At 39.7% G+C, this 16,935-nt stretch overlaps 2 protein-coding genes across 6 annotated transcripts in view; one reads left to right on the top strand and one right to left on the bottom strand.

Moving 5' to 3' along the window:
- The window catches only part of LOC144479936 (transgelin-like), a 533,241-nt gene that overhangs the window by 17,804 nt on the left and 498,502 nt on the right, over window positions 1-16,935 (top strand). The window lies entirely within an intron of this gene.
- Window positions 1-16,935, bottom strand: part of sik3 (SIK family kinase 3) — a 280,186-nt gene that overhangs the window by 105,415 nt on the left and 157,836 nt on the right. The window lies entirely within an intron of this gene.

The raw sequence follows: 16,935 nt of genomic DNA, 5'->3' as shown, positions 1-16,935 counted from the left end.
GTAAAAGCATACTGTTAACTTTAAAGGTATTTTCCTCTTCATAATCCTCCCCTCAGCGCCCTGCCATCACTGGCATCTCCATGAGCAAACGCAACAACCCAGATACCTTCCCAGCTTCCTTTATAGCTATTTTTCAACAAACACAAAGCAGAACTTAATGCTGAGAAGATGGAAAATAATCCTCCATGGTAAGGTTCTGTTGGGAAGTAAATGATTCCAACGAGTGACATATTTCAGAAATGTCACCGGTGTCTAGACTTCAAACTCAAGTCTACAGCAGTGTGGGTACCACAGTACACAGTGCAGCATTAGCATTCTGTGCACGAGACAGGTTGTATTTGGTTCAATGTTCTACTCGGGTTGCGGCCATACTACACAGCAAGACACCGGAGTTCAGGCTAGGAGGGAAAAACTGAATAGTCGTATTTTGCCAGACAGGGCTCTCCGACTTCCTGGTGGTTATTCAAGAGCAATATTTACAGCAACCAGAGGAAATGGCCACCTACAAAGAACAGTGTGCATTCTCAGAGAATAGTATGTACTTTCAATTCAAAAGAAAGGCAACAATAGTGCCAAATACATCACTTAATGTTATATTAGGCAGCTTGAAGCTTAAATACAACCATGCCAATTCCATATGCAAGATAATATCTGAATGTTAGTTTGGTAGATGCTGATACTCAAGAATGGCTACGTTTATTACCCATCCATAGTTGCCTTGAGGTGGTGGTGAGCTTTCTCCTTTAATTGCTTGAAGTGATGATGCTCCCAGAATATTGCTGGGGTGGAATCCCAGAATTGTACCCAGCAACAATAACAAAACAGTGATTTATGCCCAAGTCAGAACGCCCTGCGAATTGTAGGACTGAGAGATGATGTTCTTCTTGGTTGGGCATTTATAGGGAACAGAGGTGTTGCTGACATAGCTTTGATAAGTGCTTGCTTTATGTCCTGTGATCTAAACACTTTGGAGCCCAATAAATGCTGGATGCTCAGTCTGGTGATAAGTGAACCAGTCAGGTGAACTGCTTTGTCCTGAATGCTCTCAAGCCTTTAGCAGCTGCACCCATCCTGACAAATGACCAGTATTCCGTCATATTTTTAATTTGGACTTTTCAGATGGCAGAGTGATTGTGAAGAGTAAAGAAGGGATTCACTCAAAGACCCCTGACCTGCTCTCGTAGGCATCATGTGGACAAAGCTAATAAAACTTAGTTTCTCGTCAACAGAAACCCTCAGGACATTGATAGTGGTGCCAATGAATGGCAAGCGGATGCAGGTAGGCTCTCTCTTATTCAAGGTGGGCATTGTCTGGCACTTTCTGGTATGAATGCCATTTGTCAGCCTAGATTTACTCTAGGTTCTGTTGTAAGCTGGCAAGGATTCCTTCCTTATCAAAGGGGTTGTGAATAGAGATCAACATTGTGGAATTGTAAGTGAATAACCTCACTTCTGACCTTATAATGGAAGGAAGATCATTGATGATGCAACTGAAGATGGTTGACATATTCATAGTAGGTAATGCTTGATGACACTATTGATGACTTCTTGCATTAATTTACTAATGATTGAAAGAATGCTGATGTGATGTTAGTGGTCAGGTTAGGTGTGTCCTATTTGTTTTAGGCAAGACATCCTTGAAGAATCTTTCACTTTGTCAGGTAATACCAGTGTCACATAGTTGTACTGAAAAAGTTTGGCTGGAGTAGCGAGTTCTCAGGCATCATTGTCTTTGCTGTATCCGATACACTTAGTCACTTTTTAATGTGATGTGAAGTGAACGGAATTTGCTGTACATTGGTATCCTTGATGATGGGGGCCAAAGGAGAAGGCCCTACGGGATCACCCACTTGACGCTTTTGGTTGATTACATTTCTGTAATAAACTTTAAAAGAATACAAGGGTAGCCTAACAATGACAGTATGAAGGATAGATGATCAACTAAAACAAAAATCTTGAATTCTTCCCTTGACTAAAATCTGCCAGTTCTCTCCACAGAGAACATTCTTGCTTACACTAACTTTGAGATCCCCAATTATTGCTCCTCGATGTTGCAATATTTCAGCAGGTAAAATGTAGAAAATTAATGCATCTTAGGATAGGGCAGGAATTTATAAATAGAACCTTTTCACCCCTACGTTCCAAAACAGCTTGAATGCTTATATGTAAATACTCCATATGTAAATTGCCACACCACAGAAATCATGGTATAATTTCTATGACAAACTTCCTTTCTAAATTTAAAGCTTTTGGGGAAATTATCACTTGCAGAGCATTTTTGATAGCTAACGGTATCGAGAGATTTGGAGCAAAGTGTGAAATAGAGTTGCGATGCAAATCGGCCCGAGGCTGCTTTCATGGCCTGTTCTTAATGTTCCCATGTTTATTTGAACTAAATTCAAAGCATTCCAAATGTGATGAAAAAGGATCTCATGACATTCGTCTGGTCAACAAAATGAAATATTTCACTTCAATGTGAAATGTTAAACTTGTAAAATAAATCCAGGAAGGGGAGCATGTGCCAGCAAGCTACTGCTCTGCTAATGAGACTGACATAGTTAACGTTAGTACAGTTTATTTTGTTCAAATGTACAAACGAATCAGAACAAGTAACTACTGGAAAAGTTAGATTCTACTAAGGCTGACAAAAATCTGTAAATAAGGCTACCTCTAACCAAGAGGATCGCTTTTCATTATTTCATGGCATATGTGGACTAAAATTAGCTTTTTTTCCAGAAAGGAGAACTGGAATTTTGTCTCATCCTTTACCATGACCACAAGCTACACCCTAGGTTTCTCATCCAAGATATCTTCCCTTCCTCAACAATGACTTGATCCCGCCTCATAACTCTCTACACACTCTCCACATGTCACACGTTAACCTTTCCTTCATATAAATTCTCCCACACATTTCCAGTAACACCTTTAATCCTGCCAACTTACAATTTTACAAAATAATTCAAGAGTACAGAATCATTCACAAAAACACCGGCGCTGTATCATCCTCTGTCCTCACCTCCAAAAAATGTAAACACAGAATTCATCTTAGTGACAGAGAAGTCTATCTGTTTACCTGCCTTTGCTGAAATCCCCATTCCTCAGGAAGGCAAACACACCAAGATTCCCCTCCACCGTATCCCTGAACGAATACCTTTCTCCAGTTTCCTTCCTATCATGGCCTTTCAGGGCTCACCTTGTACTTGAGCCCCATGGCCTGTTCTCTCAATTTCATTCTCAATCCGAGTAAACTGCTCAGTACTTCCCTTCCATTCGGCATGCTTGGTTTCATTGGTCAGAACATTGAATACAGGAGTTGGGACGTCTTGTTGAAGTTGTACAAGACATTGGAATACTGTGTACAGTTCTGGTCACCCTATTATAGAAAGGATATTATTAAGCTAGAAAGAGTGCAGAAAAGATTTACTAGGATGCTACTGGGACTTGATGGATTGAGTTATAAGGAGAGGCTGGATAGACTGGGACTTTTTTCTCTGGAGCGTAGGAGGCTGAGGGGTGATCTTATAGAGGTCTATAAAATAATGTGGGATACAGATCAGCTAGATAGTCAATATCTTTTCCTAAAGATAGGGGAGTCTAAAACTAGAGGGCATAGGTTTATAATGTTGAGGTAGGGAGGGCTATAAACAAGCAGATAAGGGATGCGTGTAAAAACGGAACGGCAATAATCATGGGGGACTTCAACATGCACATTGACTGGCAGACTCAAGTCGGTAAGGGTGGAATGGAGGAAGAGTTCTTAGAATGCTGTCGGGATAGTTTCCTTGAACAGCATGTTACGGAACCGACGAGGGAACGAACTATTTTGGATCTGGTATTGTGTAACGAGGTAGAATTAAGGATCTTATTGTGAAGGACCCTTTTGGGTCTAGTGACCACAATATGGTCGAATTTCTGATTCAGATGGAAGAGGAGAAAGTTTGGTCTCAAACCAGTGTCCTCTGTTTGAACAGAGGGAAATATGATAGGATGAGGGATGAATTGGCTGAGGTAGACTGGGAGAGCAGGCTGGCAGGTAGGATAGCTGAGGAACAGTGGAGGATTTTTAAGGAGATCCTTTTCAGTTCTCAGCAAAAATATATTCCAGCAAAAAACAAGGATTGTAAGAAAAGGGAGAACCAGCCGTGGATAACGAAGGAAATAAAGGAGAGTATTAAAATAAAAACAGCTGCGTACAGAGTGGCCAAAAATAGTGGAGAAACAAGTGATTGGGAAAAATTTAAGAAACAACAAAGAGAGACTAAGAAAGCGATAAAGAAAGGAAGGATAGACTATGAAGCTAGGCTAGCAATTAATATAAAAAATGATAGTAAAAGTTTTTATAAATATATAAAAAGGAATAGAGTGGCTAGAGTGAATGTTGGACCCTTGGAGGACGAGAGGGGGGAGTTAATAGTGGGAAATGAGGATATGGCTGAGTCTTTAAATACGTTTTTTGTGTCGGTCTTCACGGTGGAGGACACAAATAGTTTGCCAAATATTAACGATAGAGGGTTGGCAGCGGGAGAAATACTTAATACAATTAATGTTACCAGAGAGGCAGTGCTGGGTAGACTAATGGGACTGAAGGTGGACAAGTCCCCGGGTCCGGATGGAATGCATCCCAGGGTATTGAAAGAAATGTCAGAGGTAATAGTGGATGCGTTAGTGATTATTTATCAAAACTCGTTGCATTCTGGGGTAGTGCCGGTTGATTGGAAAACGGCTAATGTTACGCCGCTGTTTAAAAAAGGAAGGAGACAAAAGGCGGGTAACTATAGGCCGGTCAGCTTAACGTCTGTAGTAGGGAAAATGCTGGAATCCATTATTAAAGAGGAGATAGCAGGGCATCTGGATAGAAATGGTTCGATCAATCAGACGCAGCATGGATTCATGAGGGGAAAGTCGTGCTTGACGAACATGTTGGATTTTTATGAAGATGTGACTAGGGCGGTTGATGGAGGAGAACCGGTGGATGCGGTGTTTTTGGATTTCCAAAAGGCGTTTGATAAGGTGCCCCATAAAAGGCTGCTGAAGAAGATTAGGGCACACGGAGTTGGGGGTAGTGTGTTAAAGTGGATTGGGGACTGGCTATCCGACAGGAAGCAAAGAGTCGGAATAAATGGGTGTTTTTCCGGTTGGAGGAAGGTAACTAGTGGCGTGCCGCAGGATCGGTACTCGGGCCGCAACTGTTTACCATTTATATAGATGATCTGGAGGAGGGGACGGAGTGTAGGGTAACGAAGTTTGCAGACGACACAAAGATAAGTGGAAAAGTGAATCGTGTGGAGGACTGAGAAGATCTGCAGAGAGATTTGGACAGGCTGAGTGAGTGGGCGAGGATATGGCAAATGGAGTATAACGTTGATAAATGCGAGGTTATACACTTTGGAGGAAATAATAACAAATGGGATTACTATCTCAATGGAAACAAATTAAAACATGCTACCGTGCAAAGGGACCTGGGGGTCCTGGTGCATGAGACGCAAAAGCCCAGTCTGCAGGTACAACAGGTGATCAAGAAGGCAAATGGGATGTTGGCCTATATTGCGAGGGGGATAGAATATAAAAGCAGGGATGTCTTGATGCACCTGTACAGGGCATTGGTGAGGCCGCAGCTGGAATACTGTGTGCAGTATTGGTCCCCTTATATGAGGAAGGATATATTGGCATTGGAGGGAGTGCAGAGAAGGTTCACCAGGTTGATACCGGAGATGAGGGGTTTGGATTATGAGGAGAGGCTGAGGAGATTGGGTTTGTACTCGTTGGAGTTTAGAAGGATGAGGGGGGATCTTATGGAGACTTATAAGATAATGCGGGGGCTGGATAGGGTGGAGGCGGAGAGACTCTTTCCACTTAATAAGGAAGTTAAAACTAGAGGACACAGCCTCAAAATAAAGGGGGGTCGGTTTAAGACAGAGTTGAGGGTGGTGAATCTCTGGAATTCTCTGCCCACTGAGGTGGTGGAGGCTACCTCGCTGAATATGTTTAAAGCGCGGATGGATGGATTCCTGATCGGTAAGGGAATTAAGGGTTATGGGGATCAGGCGGGTAAGTGGTACTGATCCACGTCAGATCAGCCATGATCTTATTGAATGGCGGGGCAGGCTCGAGGGGCTAGATGGCCTACTCCTGCTCCTATTTCTTATGTTCTTATGTTCTTATGTTTAAGGTGAGAGGGGAGAGATTCAAAAAAGTGTCCAGAGGGGCAATTCTTTCACACAAAGGGTGGTGAATGTCTGGAACAAGCTGCCAGAGGTAATAGTAGAGGGGGGTACAATTTTGTCTTTTAAAAAGCATTTAGATAGGTACATGGGTACGATGGGTATAGAGGGATATGGGCCAAATGCAGGCAATTGGGATTAGTTTTTTAAAAAAGGCGGCATGGACAAGTTGGGCCGAAGGGCCTGTTTCCATGCTGTAAACCTCTATGACTCTTCCTGGTTGCCATGCTAGGTAATGATCCTCTCTCTTCCTTTCAGGTCACCCCACTCCTTAAAAATCTAGACAATCTACCTGCGCTTGCAAATTACCAATCTTGAATGTTACTTTCCTCTTCAAACCGCTTAAATTGCTATCTCCCAAATCCGTGATCAGCCTTCTTGCAACTCCTTACATGAACCTCTTCAATCAAGTTTCCACTTTTACTACAATACTTAAAATACTGTTACCAAAGTTGCAAATAACATCCTTTGTGACACTGACTGTAGTGCATTATCTCTGCTCTACATCTCTGTAGCCTTTGACATAAACAATCTTACCTTCCTCCTATATTTGCTCTCCTCCACTGTAACTCAATGGAACAATCCTCACCATTTCTACATGTGCAATCATAACCACAGCATCTCCAGCAATGGTTTCTGTTCCCATCTTCACACAATTACCTCCTAACGTTCCCCAAGGATCTCGGACACATCCTCTTCCTCCTTGGCAATCTCACTGAAGACATGGGATCAACTTACACGTGTATACTGCGACACCATTCAACAGTATTGTCAGGCAACTATTTTCTGGCGAGCTGCAATTCCAACATGTTAAACAATGGGAAGACTGAAGCCATCATCTTCAGCCGCAACTCGAAATGCTGTACCCCTTCCACTGATTACATGTGACTGCTAGACCACCTTCTTCAGCAGAACCGTACTGCTCTGTGTGCTCTCCTGAGCTGGTTTCTATCCCTTATCCTTTCCAATGTGAAGATCAGCTATATACAACCCTATATCACCACCAGACCCTGCCCTGCCTCACAACATCTACTGATGAAATCTTCATCCATGCCTCGGTTATCTCCACACCTGACTATTCCAATGTTCTCCTAGCTGACCTCACAACTTCCATTTTCTGAAAACTTCAGTTCACCCAAAAGTGTCCAACCCCACACCTAATCCAATTTGTCAGTCGCCCCATCCACGCTGAGGTACAGCGGCTCCTAGTTCCTCACTGCCTCAATTTTGAAATTCTCATTCTTCTGATTAAACCCCTCCATGACCTTATCCCTCGCTATTGCTATAATCTCTAAGTCCACTATTAGCTGAAAGCTCTCTTTAGCTGCCTAGTTCCCATGATCTGGTATTCTGCTCTTCTACTCCTGAAACTCAGACTCTTCCTTTAAGACCAACCATAAAACTCTCCTCTGTGATTCAAGTTTTGATCACCCGACCTTAGGTTCAGTTTTAATTTTTCCCTTGTGCCTTGTGAAACAACTTGTTTTCCACAGTATAAGCATTACACAAGCTTTTGCTGTTCTGAAACATGGAATGGAACATTGCCTTACTGGTTCATCATTTTTCAACAAATTGACATTTTGTAACAATTTTGCATGGCTATGAAGAAATTCCACTTTAAACAAAAGTACAATCCGATCAATGCATTTTTAGTTTTGAATATTTTATAAGATATATCCATTTAAAATGTACACCATAAGATCCTGCTGAGTTGAATCCCAGGGGATCCACCCAGAAATGTGCTAAACGGAATGGATCTCTATGTAATCCGATATGGCTGCAACAAAGCCTATGTCAAAAACAAGAGATTCAAATGCCAAATGAAAACACAGTAATACAGTAAACTTGTGAAAAAGTCTTTATTCAATCTGTTCATACTTTACAATGACCTGAACCTGTAAAAGGGAGGAATATTTCATTGAAAAATGCCCGGTGTTAGTTGTGGAAAAACTCGATAATCATTTTCTGCTAAGGATGCTGTCTTCACAAACATGTGGTACAGTCCACTTGGTCATCAAAGCAGTCAAACATGTTTTTGGTGTTTTCGTGCTACAGTGCAAAAATCCCAGAGCATCTCTTGCAGAACTGTTCCAAGATGCTCACCTTGCGTTTCATAATGGTACACAAATTCAATGGTGGAATCTCCCACTCCTTCGCAAGGTCTGCTTTCTGCTTCACAGTCAGAAAACAAGCTTAGACAAGTTTGGCTAATCCAGAGTTACCAAGGCAGGATTTTGGTTTATTATGGGCACTATTCTATTGCATTTGTTTTTCTGATGGCAGGAATGTTGACGCCTTTGAGATAACTAGAAGTTTGTGTCATCAGAGTTTGATTCATCACAATTTCACTGTATATTCCTTTACTGTATATTCCCTATGAAAAAAATGAATGGCAATGATACACTATCAATTTTTTCAACCCCTATTCCACTCTAACCTTTAATTCCAATCATTCTATTTTTTTTTGTTATGTTTATTCAAAAGAGCAATAATCAAAATTAATTTTAAATTAAACAGTTAAAGATGGAAACTATATAATCCTAAAGGCAGTGAGCTCCAAATTGCCACCAGCTTCCCAAGGAAATTTATAATTGTTGAGAAAACATTTTTGGCTTCATTAAACAAAAATACAATTACAAATCTGTTACTGAAATTTCTCAAAATGACTTGTTAATCTACTCTTATCATTAAATTGAAAAATCACAAATGCTGTGCAGCAAGTCGAAGACGATTTCAATGATATGGTTTTGCTGACAATCCTGGCCAACTCCAACTTCCTTCCCATGGTTTGGGATGGCAGTAGAATGTTCAAGTCAATTACTGCCTTGCAACTTTCTGCTGGCCATCCATTACACAAATGTAAACTTACATAATTAGACTACATTTTCTACCCTATGAGATAAGGTCTTACAACTCCATCCCATCTCTGAGGTAGAAACCTTTATCCTAATGACGATAGTTACATTTCTGCATTGATTTCTTTTGGCTAAATATTTTGCTTTCTAACTTTAACCACACCACATGTAATTTTCCAACTTCCATCAATATCACTGCTAGTTTGAGATAAGCAACTCACCCAGTTTTATAGATCAAGTTGGCTAAGAATTGCTTTGCAAAAGGAGAGGTTCTAAGATTGTTTATAAAGTTGGTCAATTTGAGTATGAAATCAGCTCAAAAATAGAAAATGGCATTCCCTTTAAGACAAGCTAGTAATTTAATGGGGTAATTACTTAGCGTAATAAAACACATGGGTTTACACCAATGGCTCCCACTAACCAAATTCAACATCTAAGCCAGGTTACCAGGAAGAATAAAAGGACATCACCAAGGTCAGCTACTTCCCAAGAGGGCAAGAAAAAAATAAAAAGTCAACTTAACCTAAGACGCACCCCCAGTGCCTAGTGGCTGGTTACAGAAGGACAAAGGCACAGAAGGTGGTGGTTTCCTTAACAGGCAGAACTATACCAAGGGATCAGGCGAGGGCAAGAATTAAACCCAAATTTAGTCAGGGTGAATTCCACACAAAAAAATACACCTCAAAGGCTATGTTACATTCTTAATAACAATTTTTTTGTTATTTATCTTAATGCTGCCAGGATATTTTCTTCAAAACCTTAATATAATAAAAAATAAGATCAAGAAACTGAGTAGAATAATAACTAACTATAGGAAAGTTTTTTGAGAAATCTTAAGACATTACCAAATCTCTTATGTTTAAATGCCCCAGTGTTTCAATATAAGATACTTTTATTGATACACGTGCCAGACAACTCTCCCCCATCTCCAAAGGCCCGGGACCAGACATGTGCCAGGTTTGGAGATTTTAAGGATTTTGGGTCCTCGGCCTACATAAAAATAAGAAAAATAAAGAATAAAATGGTTTTATTCAAATTGTCACTCAGGGTATCAGCTTTGGATGTACCCTGTTTTCAGGTCTTCCTAGATTTTGGGACGCTGGATAAGGGGTCCAGTACCTGCACTTGTCAAATTGCTAGTCACCAGCATTTATTTATTGAAGTGTGGAAAAGGTTGGCATAGCAGTTTCACCAGAGTAGTAATGTTAAATAATGTGCAACTCGACAGAGAAACATAATGAAAATAAAATGAATTCCTATAATGAAATAACACTAAGAATGAATAGTAGAGATCAAGACTGAAAGAAATATATAAATCATCTAAAAGAACTTCGATAGGGAATAACCTGACAATTAGTGAAATGAATCAGGAGAGAATTAACTGATCAATTAAATAATTGCTGTTCTTGGCAAAGAACATCAGAACTGCTACTAACAACAGGATAAACAAGGAGCAAGATGTGAATGTTGGATAAGAAACTATATACTGGAAGAGTTAACATAAACTTACTTAGCTACTGCAAGGAAAGTCTTAAGGGATAGTGTCCTGTAATTATCTCTCTTCCCTCTCATTTGGATGACAGCCTATTCATTTGTATGGGGAAACATAAATGAACAGGAAACATTTAGGTTTACTAAATTAGCCATCAACTGCCATATTGGCATTGCTAAACAGGATGCGAGCAAATTACTTATCTGTTGCTTCTTACAAAAGGTAGTGTCAAACTCCGTAGTATAGGATATCACTAAGACTTTAAAAAGTTCAAAAAAGATGAGTCAAAACTCATGAACTTTCATCATTTATAGCAATTAAGTGACCCATTCATTCTCAAAGAAAATCTTTAAAAATACATACCCCTATTTATTTTTGATGCCCATAGAGCCTGAAATCAGTGGCAACGCCAAAAGCAGTAATGGGTTTTGTCCAATCCATAAACCCTAGCCCTTCCTATCATCAGCTCTCTGCTCTTTCCAGTTGGATAACACACAAAGTAGAACAGTCTCTGCCCCAGAGACCTGCTGCAGTACCAGGATCTGTTCAAACCCAAACAGAAAATTGTTCTATCCGGAGAGAACTTTGCTAGTTTCTTTTTCACAAATTCTGTGTATTCTTAACTCCCAAACAGACAACACAGGCTGAACCAACCCCACTGCAATTAGCTTTCTATTTACTCTTTGCTTCTCATCAGCCCATCCCCTCTGATGGGTCATTTCAGCATTTCTTGGAACCTAATGATATCATAGTCAGGGAACACACTAACCCTCTTTCAGAATACTGCCCATCCCACTGTGGTCTTTAAGAGACATCGCACAACAGAAAATGCAGGCTTTTCTCAGCACATGGACCATGACAATTTGTTCGCAAGTTTTAAAAAATAATTGAAGTGTTAACTTTTTTTTTTATAAAGAGCGAAGAAGAAAAATAACCAAAGTTTAACAGTGGAAAAAAAAATGTAAAGAATCTACTGGTAATCATTAATTCCAGCAGTAAACGCAACTGAAGCATAATTTAAAAGGTTATCTACAGCTATCACTCTTCAAACTATCAATACAAGAGCTGCATTAACATTCAATGGTTGCTGAATTATCCCTGTCACTCGACCTCACTCTGTACTGGGGTTCAGTAATAAGGCAGATGTTAATTTTGTGAGGGTTCAACTTATACCAGCATCCTTCACCCTGCCACGAGCAATTTTTTTTTCCCTGCTGCATTTTTCTCTCTTGCTATCCACGTTTCCCAGACAAACAGTCTACTGCTGTGGAATTCATTTTGGAAATCCATACAAATATGGATTGCACAACATTGTAATTATTGGTTACAGATGAAATGTCACATCCTGTCCTATTCTTCAAATAAAAATACATGTCTAAAATGACTGGGAAACATTGAGAACTTTAACTTCAGCAGTAGTACGGGTTATCGAATAAAGTAAACACCATGCAATCTCCTTCATGTGACTGCAGAATTTGTTCAGTATATGGCAAAGTGCTGTTTGTGTGCCGTTATAGTTAGTCCTTTGTACAGTGTTCAATTAAGGAGAGCCAAAGGAATGTGACACGGGCTGTTCAGCGAAGACGGCTGTGGTTGTTTCCATCTTTCTTCTGCAATTTATAATTTATTTTGCAACAAAACTTGAAACAAGGGGCTATTCATTATACTTTTAAGTTCCATCATAAACTTTAATAAAAATACTGCATTGCTGTCAAACAGGCTAAAACGATTGGGTTAGGGAAGTATTTCCATAATATAAGCAAGCAAGCTTTTCTAATTTGAACGTTTTCTTCTTCATTTTCTACATAATTTAGTAATTACTGATGAGAAATGCGTAAACAAAACAAAAAACTTGTTCCAGAATCACTTGGTAAAAGGAAAGCCTAATTTCCTTTTGGGGCAGCATTTATAGATAAAGCAATTGCTCCGACATCGTACAATCCATTTGGCATGCCAAACTTTCAGAAAGTCAAGTGTATTTAACCTTCACTTAAAGAACGTCTGGTCTTCTTACATAATGAACCATCGGTGAAAAGATCCAAGAGGAACTATGCTTGGTCAACTATCAGTCTAAGACAGTGAAAAGCAGATCTGTGATCAGAAAAGAGGTCCAAAAATTTGAGTCCTTATAAGTGAAGTCAAGACCGCTCCTCTTAGCTGGAGGCTTCAAAAGAATCTTCAGACCAAAAGGCACAAAAAGATTTGTGTGTGAAGAGTACAAGATATCATTCAGTGCATTTGTATCTGCAATTAAATCAGTATAAGACAGCAAGGAATTGACTATAAATAATCACGGTTTAATAATAGTGCATTATCTTCAGCAAAGGTCTGTCCAAGACAGCATCATTGGCAACAGAATCAAGTAAAGACCCACAATTACTCTGTTCCAGGATACGAGAGTAAAAAGGAAGTTGAAAGACAGTGTCATGTTGAGTCTCCAAGCAGGACAGGCACTAAGAGAGAAGCACCATGGACAGGATTCTCCAGCCACGCCCGCCTCAAAACCGGAGAGTCCCACCTGAGGTCAATGAATCTTTGCATGGTCTGCCCCCCCCCCCCGCAAACTACAATTCCCGTGGCAAGCAGGACGGGAGAATTCCGACCAATATCTCCAACGTCATGATTGCAAAAGTTAGTTAGTAGCATGCATGCTATACCCAATGATGCTAGTTCCATTGCTCTAGAATTATGTTAGCTGTGTAGATATAATGCAAGTGAAATGGTCTTTGGGAAATAAATAAAATAAGGAGTGAAACAGTTTGTTAATTCGTTATCACCCATTCAGGTCCAGAGGACAAGAGACCTGCCACACAATGCAATTTCAAACTATTCCCCTTACTATGAAATTAAACATTTTTCTCAATGAAATTTCCATTTCAGTTGTGGTAGACTAAGAAACCACGGAGCTTCCATACATCGCTTCAGGTTATCCTAACCCAGCAATTTTCTGGCTGAAAAATAAGAGTTGCTGTAGAGGCATCAAGAATGTGATTGGAGACAAAGAGCAGGAAAATGGTCTTCTATGAATATAGAATCAAATGAATAAAAAAATTACTTGAGCAAGTGGCACTATTGTTATGACCAAGTAATCTATGCAGTGAACAATAAGGAACCAATCATGAGGTTTCCTGGAGTCAAAGAAAGAACAAGTATATTATCCACAAATAATAAAAGATGTGATGTTTCTCATTCACACACACATATCAGAAACAAGGAAAGTTAAAAGGATACATAATTAGAAGTCCTTTGCTTGTCTTGGCAAGATGTAACAAGTGGGGTGCTACAGGGTTCATCCTCAAGTCCCAACTATTTACAATCTATATTAATGATTTGGATGCAGGGACAGTAGGTACTACAGCCAAATTTGCAGACGACATTAAAATATGTGGAATAATAAGTTGTGACAATGAAATAAGAAATTTGCAAATGAATATGAACAGGTTAAGTGAATGGGGTAAAATTTGGCAGATGGAGTTTAATGTGGATAGGTATATGGTAGGCAAAATACAAAGGCAAATTATTATCTAAATGGAGAGAAGCTTCGAAGTGCTTTGGTGTGGAGGGATCTGGGTGTCCTTCTGCATGAATCGCAGAAAACTAGCGTGCAGGTGCAGCAGGTAATAAGGAAGGCAAATAGAATCTTGGCATTCATTGCTAAAGGAATAGAACCTAAAAGTAACAAAATATTGTTGCTACTGTACAAGGCATTAGTCTCTCCCTCAATGTCAGCAAAACGAAGGAGACAGTCATCGACTTTAGGAAGCGCAGTGGAGGGCATGCCCCTGCCTACATCAATGGGAATGAAGTAGAAATGGTCGAGAGCTTCAAGTTTTTAGGTGTCTAGCTCACCAACAACCTGTCCTGGTCCCTCCATGAGAATTCTATCGTTAAGAAAGCTCACCAACGCCTCTACTTTCTCAGGAGGCTAAGGAAATTCAGCTACAACTCTCACCAACTTTTACAGATGCACCATAGAAAGCATCCTTTCCAGATGCATCACAGATTAGTTGAGAACGTAGCCCAGTCCATCAGACAAACCAGCCTCCTATCCATTGACTCTGTCTACACTTCCCGCTGCCTCAGAAAAGCAGCCAGCATAATCAATGACCCCATGCACCCTGGACATATTTTCTTCCACCTTCTTTCATTGGGAAAAAGATACGAAAGTCTGAGATCACATACCAACCGACTCCAAATCAGCTTCTTCCCTGCTGCCATCCATTTTTAATGGACCTACCTTATATTAAGTTGATCTTTCTCTACACCCTAGCTATGACAGTAACACTACATTCTGCGCTCTCTCATTTCCTTCCCTATGTATGGTATGCTTTGTCTGTATAGTGCGCAAGAAACAATACTTTTCACTGTATGCTAACACGTGATAATAAATCAAATCAAATACTCCTGCTCCTCTTTTCAATATTTCCCTGACCGTAAATCTAGCCTACTCAATTTCATGATTTAAAGTAATTTATTTAGTGATTCAAATGCTAGGCTGCTAGAAGTGGACATCAATTGATCACAGAATAAGGCAAACCTCTATTTCAGTTAAGGGAAGCTGCAGAATAAGGACAGAACTATAAAGAGGGAAAATTATGTGCTTGTTAAGCTACATATTAGGATTTCATTATTCAGCTCAATGAAAGATCTTCTTTACAGTATACCAGCATAATCCTTACTCATTTTCTTTTAAAAAACCTTTTTCATTTTTGTATTCATTTTTCATTCTTTCATGAGACATGGGCATTGCTGGCAAGGTCTGCATTTGTTGATCATTCTTAAATGTCCTTGCGATGGTGGTGTTAACAGCTTTGCGAACCGCTGCATTCCATGTGGTGTACATACACTTATAGTGCTGTTCGGAAGGAAGCCCCAGGGTTTTGATCCAGCAACAGTGAAGGAATAGCCACATAACTCCAAGCTAAGATGGTACATGACCTGGAGGGCAACGTGCAGGTGGTGGTCTGTGCCCTTGACCTTCTAGAGGTCATGGCTTTGGAAATTGCTGTTAAAGAAGCCTTTGTGAGTTGCCCAAGGGCTTCTTTCAGATGGTATACACTGTTGCCACTGTGAGCCGTGGTGCAGGGAGTGAATGTTTAGGTTGGTGGATGGGGGTGGGGGGGAGCTGAACAAGCAGGTTGCTTTGTCCTGGAAGAGGTTAATTTTCTTTAATATTGTTGGAGCTGCACTCATCCAAGAACGTGGAGAGTATTCCATCACATTCCTGACTTTGCGCCTTGTAGAGGTGTACATACACTTATAGTGCTGTTCGGAAGAAAGCCCCAGGGTTTTGATCCAGTGAAGGAATAGCCTTCAGCGAGTTGTTCACTTCAGAATTCACAGTCTTTGGCTGCATTTAAATATAAATATCTTCCATGCTAAATACCTGAAACTAATTTTTCGTTCACCTTTTCAGGCAGTACAAAATATGCAGAATCACACAGCATTTCTTGATTTACTCTAGCATTCTGGATTTAAAACAAAAGTCTCAAAACTTAAGCAGATTGATGTTCTTTTAGTTTGGAATAGAACTATTCTCAGTTAAAAGAACATTAAATGTTTTAGTCATTTTAAGCCAAATCCTGCTCGAGCCACAGGAGTGTGAAAATTGAGATTGAGGGTTACTTACCAATTCAACAGTTATTAACAGAATTTTAATATGGTGAATTAGTTTAATCTGGCTAACACCCGGAGGAGGAAAATGGCTATGTCACAGATATTTTTATTTAATGAACTGGTCGTTGAATCACTCGCATATATTTTACAAAATATTTGGACAATAAATAAACTTTGTTAAAACAAGCAAATAAAGTAACAATGCACTAAAAGGAATCCTGTTCAAAAATATATATGTATTTAAATGTTTACAGGCTAGCTCACTGTAAAGATATTCTTCATGTAAATTTATGAGATCACTGAGTGCAGCAAGATCTTTACACGATGCATATTATCTTAATGGACCTGATTTTGCTATCAAAATAATGGTGAGGTTAATGGCGCTTGCAAATATTTATATATAAATGGTCCCAGACACTTCACGGAGAAGCCAAAGTCTTGTCAATTCAAGTGCAAATATTCTTTTAATGAAGTGATAAATCTTAACTGATGCCAATCAACCTCTCTGGCACAGAAAATTTAAAATTACCGGTGTGGAGTCTCATTCCTTCAGGCATTAATTGTTGTTGGAGATTTTATAAATGTAAAACATTCCTTTTTTAAAAAAGGTCTTTGTCTCTCACTGCAATTTGTCTTTCTTTTTCTTCCTTTACGCTATTTGACATTGAGTTTGCGCAAATATATACACTTGCTACTCAATTCTTTGCTATTTCACAATCCTTCAGTCTGATCGTTAAAAGAGATACACAAG

The sequence above is a fragment of the Mustelus asterias genome, chromosome 27, assembly GCF_964213995.1.
Source record: "Mustelus asterias chromosome 27, sMusAst1.hap1.1, whole genome shotgun sequence".
NCBI classification, from domain to species: Eukaryota; Metazoa; Chordata; class Chondrichthyes; order Carcharhiniformes; family Triakidae; genus Mustelus; species Mustelus asterias.
This window is presented reverse-complemented; position numbering and strand designations above follow the sequence as displayed.